Below are 6,506 nucleotides of genomic sequence, written 5' to 3' on the forward strand. Positions count from 1 at the left end.
GTACATTTCTTAACAAGCATTGTTGCCTCCTCTTTTGTTTCCCCTTCCCATCCCTTCTTACCACCCCCCCCCACCCGCCAAAGTTGTAAAGTTCATTTTCGACATAATGTCTTGTACATCTCATTGTTGCAATGGGTCCATGTTTTTTCCCTTCCCTCCCAAATTATACCAACATCAAATAACAGTGAAAACAGGGGTTATACCATGGGGGAGGGACATACAAAGCAACAAAGAAATATCTTATACATATGTTAGAAACAACAGCAAGAAAGAAAAAACATTTGAGTCCTTATCTTGGGGTTTATTTCACCTAACATCAACTTATCTAACCGTTTCTGGTTGTCTCAGACATACACTAGTTATTGCAAATAGTTCACTAGTACTTTTATAGGAAAATCACCACACTACTCATGTCAAAAAACAACACAAAGTTAAACTGGGCACTAGTGGGTCACTCCTGTAATCCCAGCTACTCAGGAGGCTGAGATATGAGGATCATGGTTCTTTTTTTTTTGTACATTTTTTATTGTAAAAATACTGTACAGAGGGGTTATGGTTTTTCTCTTCCCCTCCCCTTGTATATACAAGATGCAGGGCATGGACATCAAATACAGTGAAAACAGGGGTTATACCATGGGCGAGGAACATACAAAGAAACAAAAAAATCACATGGTACATTATAAATACGTTAGAAACAATAGCAATAAAGAAAAAAATATTTGTGTGCCTATCTTGGGGTTCATTTCACTTAACATCATCTTACACGGTCATGTGTACATAGCTTTTGACCTTTTCTACTTGTCCTACACATGCACTAGTTATTGCAAATAAGAGAAACCATGGGACCTATGTTTCTTTGGGCCTGGCTTACTTCACTTCATATCATTTCTTTTTTTTTTTTTTTTTTTTTTTTGTCGGTCGTGGGGCTTGAACTCTGGGCCTGGGCACTGTCCCTCAGCTCTTCAGCTCAAGGCGAGCGCTCTACCACTTGAGCTACAGCGCCACTTCCGGTTTTCTGGTGGTTTATTGGAGATAGGAGTCTCACGGTCTCTCCTGCCCGGGCTGGCTTTGAACCGCGATCCTCAGATCTCAGCCTCCTGAGTAGCTAGGATTACAGGCGTGAGCCAACAGCGCCCAGCACTTCATATCATTTCTAAGCCAACCCAGGTAGGAAAGTCTGTGAGACTCTTATCTCCAATAAATCACAGAAGGAGAGAGAAGTAAAGCCGTGGCTCAAGTGGTAGAGTGCTGGCCCTGAGCAAAAGGAGCTCAAGGCTAGCGCCCTGGCCCAGAGTTCAAGCCCCAGGACCCGGAAAAACATTAAAAATGATTGTAATGGTATAGTTCAGTAGGAGGCATGGCTCACATAGTAGATCCCAGTAAGGTCATAAAATGATGTTAATAATAATTCTGTAGTTCAGGCTGGGTTAAGATCAAGATGTTGGCAGAACAGCACTCTGCCTGGAGACTCTGTAGGAGTATCCATCCCTGAGTTTTCCTGCATCTGAAAATCTCTTGAATTCCTTGGCTTATGGGTCCCTTTCTCCACTTGCCTGGTTTTTATTTTTTGCTTTTAAATTATACTAATTGTATAATTAATCAAATTTACTCCTCTATTAAAAAGAATAGATCTAAATATTTATTCTTATATCTCCCCTTAAAAAACTAATGAGTTCCATTATTCTAATTTTTATATATTTATCTAAAGTTCTTTGACCCAGACAAGTGGGGTCATTCATGTAATCCTAGCTGCTTGTGAAGCTGAGAAGGGCAGGATTGCAGTTCAGCAAAACATTTCACAAGACCCCATCTCAATTGAATAACTAGACAAAGTGGCATGTCTGTCATCTCACCTGTGGCTAGGAGTGCAAATTAAGAGGATACATGTGCATGTATGTATCTAAACAAGACCATATCTCAAAAAGAAAGAAAGAACTGTAACCCCTCTGTACATCACCTTTACAATTAACTTTAAAAAAAGAAACAGGAAGGAAGGAAGGAAGGAAGGAAGGAAGGAAGGAAGGAAGGAAGGAAGGAAGGAAGGAAGGAAGGAAGGAAGGAAGGAAAGAAGGAAGGAAGGAAGGAAAGAAGGAAGGAAGGAAGGAAGAGGAGGAGGGAGGGAGGGAAGGAGGGCGGGAGGAAGAAGGAGGGAAGGAGGGAGGGAGGAGAGAGGAAGGGAGGGAGGGAGGGAGGAAGGGAGGAAGGAGGAAGGGACAGTCAAAATGATCAGGAGGTGTGGCTGAACAGGTATGGCCTATCTACTGTTAAGCTCCAATACTGCCCCCTCCAAAATAAAGTACTCTGAAGGTACAGTCTCCTGACACTCTCTTGTTTCTCTTCCCCCTCCTGTTGATCCCAACCACCCAAACAATCACTTGTACACTGTCTTTTTTTCCACATAGGAGAGAAAACATGTAGTATGTGTCTTTCTGTCCCCCCCTTTCACTTAAAAAGCCAGAAAAGTCTACTTGGTGTCTTTTGTATATCATTCTGCCTCTGGCTCTTCTTCCTCTTTTACTTTTAGGGAAACTTGGGGGGTGATTTTTGGATCCATTCAGACAATCCAGGATAATGTTTTCCATCACAGGCTCATTAAGTGAATCTCACACGGTAAAGTTGTTTGGGCTAAGTAATCTGCTCTGGAGAATTCTGGAGAGTGGATGCCATTCATCATGGTAGATAAAGAGATCTAAAATATGATCATGTGAATTCTGATAAGATACACTGGTAGGATACACATAGATACACATAGGATAGTTCTCCTGCCAAAATAAATACACAACTAACTTGAGAGCCTTTCTGAAACAATCACTTTCCTCTTATCAAAAAGGTTCGAGTGAGGGTAAAAAAGACCATTGAGGAAACCACTCATATTCAAGAAAAGAGACTATAAAGCAAAGTAACTAGACAATGTATAATCTACTTAGACCCTGAGTAAAAGGAAATGAAACTCTAAAAGATGTGATTAGGGCAATTAGAAAATGTACTACTGACTATATAAAATAAATAACAATATTTTATTATATTTAAATTTCCTGAATATGATCCTGTATTGCTTGTTTTTAGGAGGCTTACAATAAAGCACTCAGAAATAAAGTATCTTGATGATGCCACTAACTTCAATTTTCCCAGGAAACAATCAGGAGAAAGTAATACTCGAATAATACTTGAATCTAGATTTGTACTATAAAATAAAACATAATATGAGCTACACATATAATTGAAACTATTCTAGTAGCTACATGAAAATAGTTAAAGATGAAGTTACTTGTTACCATTTATGTAACACAATGTATCCTGTGATTATCATCTTAAAATATAATCAATATAAAAAGTACTGAGATACCTTACGTTGATTTTGCATAGTAAGGTCTGAAAATACAGTGAATATTCAATACTAAGCGTACATCTAAATTAGTAATTATCACTTTTCTATGCCTAACAGCCACAGGTTACTAAAGCTTCTAACTTAGCATGTGTCTAGATGAAATGTGTATGGGGTGTTCATTGTCCTATACTTGCAATTTTTAATAGGGCTTATGGTTCAAACTAAAATCTTCAAGTCAGATGGAACAGTGGCTCAAGTGGTTGAGCACCAACCTTAAATAAAAAGCTAAGGGACAGCATCCAAGCACTGAATTCAAGCCTTACTGCCAGTACAAAAAATAGACAGATAGATAGACAGAGGAGAAGACATAGACATTTACATATAGAATTTCTCCTATAGAAGAAACAGCTAACAGTGTTTACTGTTCAGTAATAAGAAACAGTGGATAAGAGTGAGGAGTGTTTGCAGCGGCTCCTTTTGTACCTAGGTGTGCAATATTGTGATTAAGCGTATTAAATGTAACCAAAAGTCCAAACATAATATCTGCTTTATCGTTTTGTTGAAAACCAGATATTCTGATGCTTGTCTGGTTACCTTGCAATTTATAGGTCAGAGCTCCATCTACTGAACTCGATGTGAACAAGAGTATTTCCCATCTAAAATAGATGTTTTAGCCTTGGCAACTTCTTTTAGTCTTCTAGTCTGTTATATTAGTAAGTAATTTTAGACAAAGTATATCTCACCTCGCGTTGCTGAACACAAGAAAGCTATCAACATTGAAGCGGCTCACCTACTTTTGTTAGTAATGGATAAGGCCGTAACCCACGTGGGCGCCGGCTGCCGTTCTGAGCAAGTTCCTTACAAATTTTCATGTCCTCCTTCTCCTTTTGCAGCACAAGGTGACATATTTATTTCCTGTCCTCCCCCCGCCCCCCCACCTAGTAACTTCTGGCATTTCCAAACCCAAGCGAGTTTCCAGCCAGTGACTGTTTTCTCTTTTCATGAGAGTTCTTAATCGAGGCTGGACTGTAAACTTTCCTGAACTCCTTTGGAAATTACATCTCCTTGTGGTGCCTAGGATTTTATGCAGACAAGGGAAGCGATTGCCCAGATAGCAGACTCTGGAGAAACGTGAACTAACACTGGGGTTGAAGAGGTCGCTTGCCTTCCCGCGCCGAGAGCCAGGTCTGCCCTGGGCATTCTGCCTTCTCAGCCTGAAGGTGGCCAGTAAGCGGTTAAAACGGCCTGTGCGCGTGCGCGTGCGCACACGCATCCGCCAGCCTAGGGACTGTGTGTGTGTGTGTGAGTGTGTGTGTGTAGATGTACAATCGGGACGGTGTGTGTGTGTGTGTGTGTGTGTGTGTGTGTGTTCCCCTGCCCTAGATTATCCGCATTTCGGAACTGCGAGTTGTGTGCGTGTTCGGCCTCCTCCCATGATCTTCACGCTGACATCTGCCCAGCAAACAGCACTCTGCCTGCCAGTAGATTTACCGAAATGTTTGTGCCATTTAACACCGCTTCGCAGGAAAAAAAGACAGGTTAGATTTGGAGTAAACGTGGCTGAGACGGCCAAGAATAAAGAAGGTTCCGGAGAGCTGGATAACCACACTTACCTAGGCAAGGAGAGCTCCGAATGAGGTAGTTAGAATGAGAATTTTAGGGCGTCTTTTTCAGCCCAGCAATCTCAGGAGGAGGGGAGGGGTCTACCTTAGAAGTCACCTTGAAGTTACTTGGGAGCGGGTGGAAATGTGCCCAGTTTGGGAGCTAAAAATTCTGAATGGGAGAGAGCAAAGGGGACCGACCATAAAGTGCCCTCTACTGGTAGAAATTGTGTATCTTCTTTTTAAACAATGAAGGATAGCAGAAGAGGAGTTTAGCAGAGCTCCCTGGTGGTCTAGTGGTTAGGATTCGGCGCTCTCACCGCCGCGGCCCGGGTTCGATTCCCGGTCAGGGAAGACTTCTTTTTCCTTCCACGTTATGGTGTGAGGACACTTTTTTAAATCTTTCTTTCTTTCTTTCTTTCTTTCTTTCTTTCTTTCTTTCTTTCTTTCTTTCTTTCTTTCTTTCTTTCTTTCTTTCTTTCTTTCTTTCTTTCTTTCTTTCTTTCTTTCTTTCTTTCTTTGCAATGGTTGCCTTTTTTGATCGATAATAAAAAGCTCCATTGTTTTTCAAAAAATATTATTCAAACTAAAAAGATTAGATTATAGATATTGACAATTAAAATCCAACAATACAAACAACACGAAGGTTCCTGATTCTGAAAGGAAGCACAAGCTCATAACTTTTTCCAACAATCACTAAATTAAAAAAAAAAAAAAAAAACTTTGAGAAGAATATGGATGTATTTACCAGCAGGATTATTTTCCCCCAAAACTCCTTTATCTAATCTTGAGTATGACTAATAAAGAAAGGAGATAATTTTAGGAGACATTATACTCATTTTATTTCATACTTAGAGCCAATTTATAGTTCTAAAATATATATTTAAAAATACCTTAAAAGTATATATTAAGGTTGAACTGGGTGCTGATGGCTTATGCCTGTAATCCTAGCAACTCAGGAGACAGATCTGATGGTAATGAATGGTTCCAGGACATTCCGGGAAGGAAAGTCCTTGAGACTAATTGATCACAGAAAAAGCTGGTAGTAGTGCTATGGCTCAAATGGTAGAGCACTAGTCTTGAGTGAAAAGGAGCTCAGTAACAGTGCCCAGGACCAGAGTTTTGAGCCCCCCAAAAAGTTGAACTATATTCTTTATTGATCTAAAATCTTTTTTTGAGAAATGTGAAATAGCTAACTTGTTACATTTTCTTTTTTAAAAAAATCCACGTTAATTATTTTGTCTAAGTTTTAAAGTTTTTCTCTGATAAATTCATACAAATATAGTAAGTTTCTTTCATACAAAGTGGCAGTTCTTAGTATATGAGCCATACAGTCTTCCCTGCAGGATGCATTTAAATATATGATTGGGAGTTTTTATCTTTCAGGGCAAGGTGTACCTTGGGCTATTCCCCAGAAGAAAATATGGAACTGTTAGAATCAAGGAGAATAAAAAGTGTTATGGTATAGATATTACGTTTTTTAATCCTAAAAATTTTGATACTTGGTGAAGTGTTAAGGATTTGTTTTGTTTCCATTTCATTTAAAAAATCTGAATGGTAACTAGTATAAAAATAGA

At 39.5% G+C, this 6,506-nt stretch overlaps 1 non-coding gene across 1 annotated transcript; it reads left to right on the plus strand.

Moving 5' to 3' along the window:
* The first annotated feature begins 5,211 nt into the window (after positions 1 to 5,211).
* On the plus strand, positions 5,212 to 5,283 carry Trnae-cuc (transfer RNA glutamic acid (anticodon CUC)). Its single transcript has one exon. It is a non-coding gene; the product is annotated as a tRNA-Glu (tRNA).
* Positions 5,284 to 6,506: the final 1,223 nt, after the last annotated feature.

Source organism: Dipodomys merriami, unplaced genomic scaffold (genome assembly GCF_024711535.1).
Source record: "Dipodomys merriami isolate MVZ:Mamm:240054 unplaced genomic scaffold, mDipMer1.0.p SCAF_8, whole genome shotgun sequence".
Lineage (NCBI taxonomy): Eukaryota > Metazoa > Chordata > Mammalia > Rodentia > Heteromyidae > Dipodomys > Dipodomys merriami.